Source organism: Myotis brandtii, unplaced genomic scaffold (assembly GCF_000412655.1).
Source record: "Myotis brandtii unplaced genomic scaffold, ASM41265v1 scaffold3050, whole genome shotgun sequence".
In the NCBI taxonomy this organism is placed as follows: domain Eukaryota; kingdom Metazoa; phylum Chordata; class Mammalia; order Chiroptera; family Vespertilionidae; genus Myotis; species Myotis brandtii.
In genome coordinates this window covers 25,868-31,762 of record NW_005361653.1, presented here as the reverse complement: position 1 = coordinate 31,762, position 5,895 = coordinate 25,868, and the positions used below count along the sequence as shown (strand labels likewise).

At 38.2% G+C, this 5,895-nt stretch overlaps 1 long non-coding RNA gene across 1 annotated transcript in view; it reads right to left on the bottom strand.

The window, feature by feature from the left end:
* The window catches only part of LOC106726712, an 11,110-nt gene extending 9,024 nt beyond the window's left edge, over positions 1-2,086 (bottom strand). Inside the window, exons 1-2 of the long non-coding RNA XR_001362797.1 lie at positions 1,998-2,086; positions 1,243-1,254 (exon numbers count right to left, since the gene is read on the bottom strand). This is a non-coding gene — a long non-coding RNA (uncharacterized LOC106726712). The remainder of the gene's footprint in view (positions 1-1,242; positions 1,255-1,997) is intronic.
* Between the last annotated feature and the right edge of the window lie 3,809 nt (positions 2,087-5,895).

Sequence of the window (5,895 nt, the reverse complement as noted above, 5' to 3'; positions counted from 1 at the left end):
AACCAATGGACATAAGACACTGGGGGCTAGGGGAGGCCAGGGGATTGTCAAGGGCGGGGAAAAAAAGGACACATATGTAATACCTTTTGTAATACTTTAAGCAATAAAAAAAATAAAAAATAAATAAAATAAAATAAATTGCCTTGAAACTCTGACATGCATTTTATCTGGATGTAGAAAGAGCAGACACTGTTTCTGTAACCACTGACCTTTAGTTTCAAAAGTTTGTAGGTCATATATATATGACTATCCCCCATGGTTTGCCATAGGAGGAATTTAGATAGGCTCATTATTCTTCCATGATTCCTGATTTAGTGAGAGGAGTGTAAGCCCCCTTTCCTTTCCTCACAAGGTTGGTTTAACATGTAAAAATCAAATTATATAATACAATATATTAGTAGAAGGACTGAAAACACATAATAACTTATCAACAGATGTAGAAAGAGTATTTGACAAAATCCAACCACGTTTCATGATAACAATACTCAACAAACTAGTACAAGAAAACTTCCTCAGCACAACAATGAATATCTATGAAAAGCCTACAGCTAACACCATATTTAGTGATGAAATACTGCATACTTTCCCCCTAAGATCAGGAACCAAGACAAGCTTGCTGCTATTATTTATCATTGCACTGGAGGTTTGAGCCAGTTTAAACAGGGAGAAATAAATAAAAGGCACTCCCATAGAAAGGAAAAAAATGCAAAACTTTTAATTGTCAGGTGACATGATTTCTATGCAAAAAATCCTAAGTAATCCAAAAAAATCTATTAGAACTAATAAACAAGTTTTAAAAGGTGGCCAGAGTACAAAATCAATATATAAAATAAATTGTACTTCTATATACCTGTAGTGAATAATCCAATAATGGAATTAAGTAAAAAAAATTAGTGAAAAGAGGAGCAAAAATAATAAAATGCTTAGGCATATATTTAAGATACAAAATGTAAGACATGCATTGAGAAACACAAATTGATGCCTAGGAAAATTAAAGATGATCTGAATAAATGGGGAGAGATTGCATGTTCATGGTTGGAAGACTCAATATTAACATCACAATTCTCCCCAAATTTATCTATGAAAATTTCAGCATGATGTTTTCAGAAATTGTCAGGCTGATTCAAAAATTCATATGTAAATGCAAGAGACCCAGGAGTGATGTCAGAGGAATGGTGGCATAAAGGTGTATCTTTTGCTCTCCCCCTGACATTTCAACAAGTTATCCATCTATAATTCAACAAAAAAAAACCCCTCCTCAACACAGATGAATGCCTGAGAGACCTGCACAATGAAACATCTAAAAATGAGCAACTAGGAATAAATGTGTAGATGAGAAGGTAGGAAAGTGCAGATGGCCCACAGACACAGCCCTGCAGCTGGGAGCTCAAGGCTCGGCTGGGAGAGCCTTTCTTAGCAGGTGGTAGCAGACACTTATTTTGGCCAGGAGGAGCAGAGAGCTGTGGGGAGGTGGCAGCCCAGCAGGGCGAGTGGTGCGCAGAGAGAGTGAACAGTGTCTGAGTCAGCAGACACCTGACAGAGCATGGGGTTCTGCCATGTGTCTCCCCATTCTCAGACTGGGTGGTATTGTTTCAAAGAAACAGAACCAGAGAGCCCTGACACTGCTTGGACTCCCAAAATTCACCTCCCGAATTTTGGGTCCAGGAGCATACTATCTGTAAACCAAGAGCTGTTGCAGTAGTATCATTGTTTCCCTCTGTGACTAATACCCAGGAGGGGTGCTTGAGGTGGGACCCCATGGAGGTCAGGGTTCACCATTACAGTGAGAGCAAAACAACCCTCACCCCCAAGCAGTGCAGCTATACTGTCTTAAGGAAGCTGTGGATGTTCAAAACTGGAACACAGAGGTAAAAAAAAATCTAGCAATTCAGCACCATCTACCGGAAAATAGTAGAAAGACCTCTTCAGAGGTAAATGCAAAAGTAAAAAAGGACAGCAAATATCACGAAGAACCACAGTAATGACGATGACCAGACCAAATGCTCTCTTGTATCCATTTTAAGAGTAGGATTGGCGCTTTCCGCTATTACCTGAGTCCTGATCTATTACCCCAGGGAGAGCTTGCCAATCCTGCTGCACGTCGGCGGGCGCTGCGGGAGCGCTGGCAGGGAGGGAGGCAGGAGTCCAATGCTCCTGATCCGCAAGCGTCCCCAAGAAGCATGCAGCCCTCTGAGCCATGGAGCCTTTGGTGGAAGGTTCTACACCTTCTCCGAACAGGCATATGTGAGGCAGGTGCATTTCTCCAAACTTGTTCTGCGGTTTCGGGAGCGGAACAGGCACAGCCCAGTGCTGATCTATAACCCCCATCTCCTGGTGGGTTTCCATGCCCCAACTCCTGCCCTGAAGACAGACAGCGCCTCGCAGGTTTCCATCCCTCACCTCCGCCAGGGCAGCCGCCCCCTCCCCTGTTGGGGTCCAGCCCCAGCAGGTCCAGGGGTTCCCAAAGGTATGGACAGAGTCGGCGAAGAAGGAATGACACGAAGACAGCGTTCAGTTGATCAGCAGCCTAGCCAGGTTCTCTAGCCAGGTTCTAGCCAGGTTCTCTCTTTATTGTCCTGTTACATCTGTTTTTATACCATTTGATTTTAATCCTATCCATTCTATTCCAAAGGTTAGGGCATTTGTTATCTCCATTCCAAGGTCACTAATCTATTGTTCTGTTAAGCTACAAGGAAGTAACTGAAGGAGATTATCCTAAGTAAAGATTATGTAGCTTAAGCCCTATTGTTTGATTGTTCCTAGTTTAAGTGATTAATTACCCGCCTGGCACTTAGTTAAGGGGTTTTATTTCCTTCCTTAGTCCTGTTAATCCCTAACTCCAGGGGAAAATCCCCACCTGGGGAAACAACCTTTCTCAGAGAGGTGACCTTGGTTAAAACACATAGAGCTAAGAAGGGGAGCAAACATATTAAGAACAGTATGCCATATACGCCAGGTCCCTTGAAACATGCTGTGCAGATGTTTCTTCCCTGCAGCGACTGTGTCAAGCAGCAAGGATGGACTGGCTTCTGGCAAATTCCCCCTTTTTTATTTTTTAAATGATAGCACGTGTAAATCAGCGGCCACCTCTCAGATAGGGTTGTTTAAGACGCGGAAGACCTGTTTGTGACTTTGCCAACAGGCTTAACCCTACATTGGCTCCCCACACCCAGAAAGCAGGCTGGAACACATGGAAATATGTGATACAAATGACAGATATTTCAAGATTTCAGTTCTGAAAATACTCAAAGAGATGTGAGAAAATACAGACAGGCAATTCAATGCACTCAGGAAACAAAGCAATGAACAAAATGAGTACTTTACCAGGGAGATTAAAACTTTAAAAAAGAAACAATCAGAAATCCTGGAAATGAAGCTTGCAATCAAGGAGATTAAGAGTAAACTACTGAGCATAGAAAAGAGTCAACCAGATGGAGAAAAGAATTAGTGATATCTAAGATAGAAATGACGCAGATGGAAAAATAGAGAGACCCGAGAATAAAGAAAAATGAAAGAGCTCTACAAAAACTATCTGACTCCATAAGAAAAAGCAATATTAGAATAATAGACATTCAAAAAGAGGAAGAAAGGGAGAAGGGAATAGAGAGTCTATTCAAACAAATAGTGGATGACACATTTCCAAATCTATGGAAAGAACTAGATCCTCGAATTCAAGAAGTAAACAGAACACCTGGTTACCTCAATCTAAAGAGACCCTCTCCAAGACACTTTGTATTAAAACTGTCAAAGATTAATGACAAAGAAAAAATTCTCAGTGCAGCCAAGAAAAATAAGGAAGTGACCTACAAAGGAAAACCCATCAGAATTTCATCTTACTTCTCAGCAGAAATTCTACAAGCCAGAAGAGAGTGGAACCAAATATTCAAATGTCTGAAAGAGATAAATTCCCAGCCACGAATAATATATCCAGCAAAATTATCCTTTAAATATGGAGAAATAAACACATTCCAAGACATACAGAAGCTGATGGGTTTTATCACCAGAAAAACTCTATTGCAGGAAATACTCAAGGAGTTATTCTATCTGAAACAAAGAACATAAGGTCACAACACTATGAGTAAGATCACCAAAAATCTTACAGCAAAAACAGGGATAATTTGTGACGACAAATCATAAAAGGAGAGGTAGAAAAGGTCTGAATTGGCAAAGGAATATGTATATACTGGCATATACACCATAGTTTTTTCACTCAAAAGAGAAAAAAACTACAGAATATATGAAACTTCATATTTTATGAACCTAATGGTAACCACACACAAAAATCCCCAAACCAGGGCATATAGCTTAAAAAAAGAAGAAACAGGGGGAAGGTCAATGAAGAAAAAAAATGGAGACATATGTACTACTATTTGTAATACTTTAAACAATAAAATAAAAATTTTAAAAAGGCTTACCAATTTTTTAAAAAAAGAAAGAAAGAGGAAACAGAGGAAAGATGTATGGAGAACCACCAAACAAAAACAAGAGACTGAAACATAGCGGAAAAGAACCAATGGAGGCACAAAACTAACAGTAAACAAAAGATAAAATGGCTATAGGAAATCCTCATGCATGAATAATTACGTAAGAGTAAATAATGTAAATGGTCTAAATTCACCAATAAAGAGGCACAGAGTAGCAAAGTGGATCAAAAACCAAAACTCAACCATAAGTTGCCTACAAGAAACACATGTAAGCTGCAAAGACAAAGGTAGATTCAAATTATAAAGGTGGGAAATAATTCTTAAGGCAAACAACATCCACAAAAATGCAGGTGTGGCCATATTTATATCAGAAGAAATAGATTTCAAGATAACAAAGATAACAAGAGACAGATGGACACTTTATAATGATAAAGGGAATAATACATCAATAAAACTAACACTTCTTTTTTTTTAAATAAATCTTTATTGTTGAAAGAAATGCATATCATAACACTTCTTAATATGTATGCACCCAACCAGGGAGCACCAAAATGTATAAAACAACTACTCACATAACTAAAGGGAGAAACAGATCAAAGCACAATCATAGTTGGAGACTTGAATACTTCATACTCCATTGACAGCTCTAGACAGATCAACCAAACAGAAAATTAATAAAGAAATATTGGACTTAAATGAAACACTAGATCAAATGAACATAATTGACATTTACAGAACATTTCATCCCAGAACATCAGTTTATACATTCTTCTCTAATGCACATGGAACATTCTCAAGGATAGATCAGATGTTGGGTCACGAAACTAGCCTCAACAAATTCAAGAGATTGAAACTATACCAAGCATATTTTCTGACCACAGTGCCTTGAAATTATAAATCAACTGTAAAAAGGAAGTAAAGAAACCCACAAATACATGGAGATTAAACAACATACTAATGTTGACTTAAAATGACTGGGTCAAAAAAGAAATAAAATATGAGATCAGAAGATATATAGAGACAAATGAGAATAATAATACGTCATAGCAAAACCTCTGGGATGCAGCAAAAGCAGTAATAAGAGGGAAGTTTATATCATTACAGGCCTATCTCAAGAAACAAGAGAAATCACAAGTAAACAACCTAGCATAAAATCTTAAAATACTAGAAAAAGAAGAACAAAAGCAACCCAAAGTCAGCAGAAGAAAGGAAATAGAGCAGAATGAAATGAAATAGAGAACAAAAAGATTATACAAAAAAAAATCAATAAAACAAAAAGCTGGTTCTTTGAAAAGATTAATAAAATTGACAAACCCCAGGAAAGACTCACAAAGGAAAAAAAGGAAAGGACCCATATAAACAAAATCAGAAATGAGAGAGAAGTCACCACAGACATCACAGATATACAAAGGATCATCCTATATAATAAAAGGTTAATATGCAAATCGACCAAATGGCAGAACGACTGGTC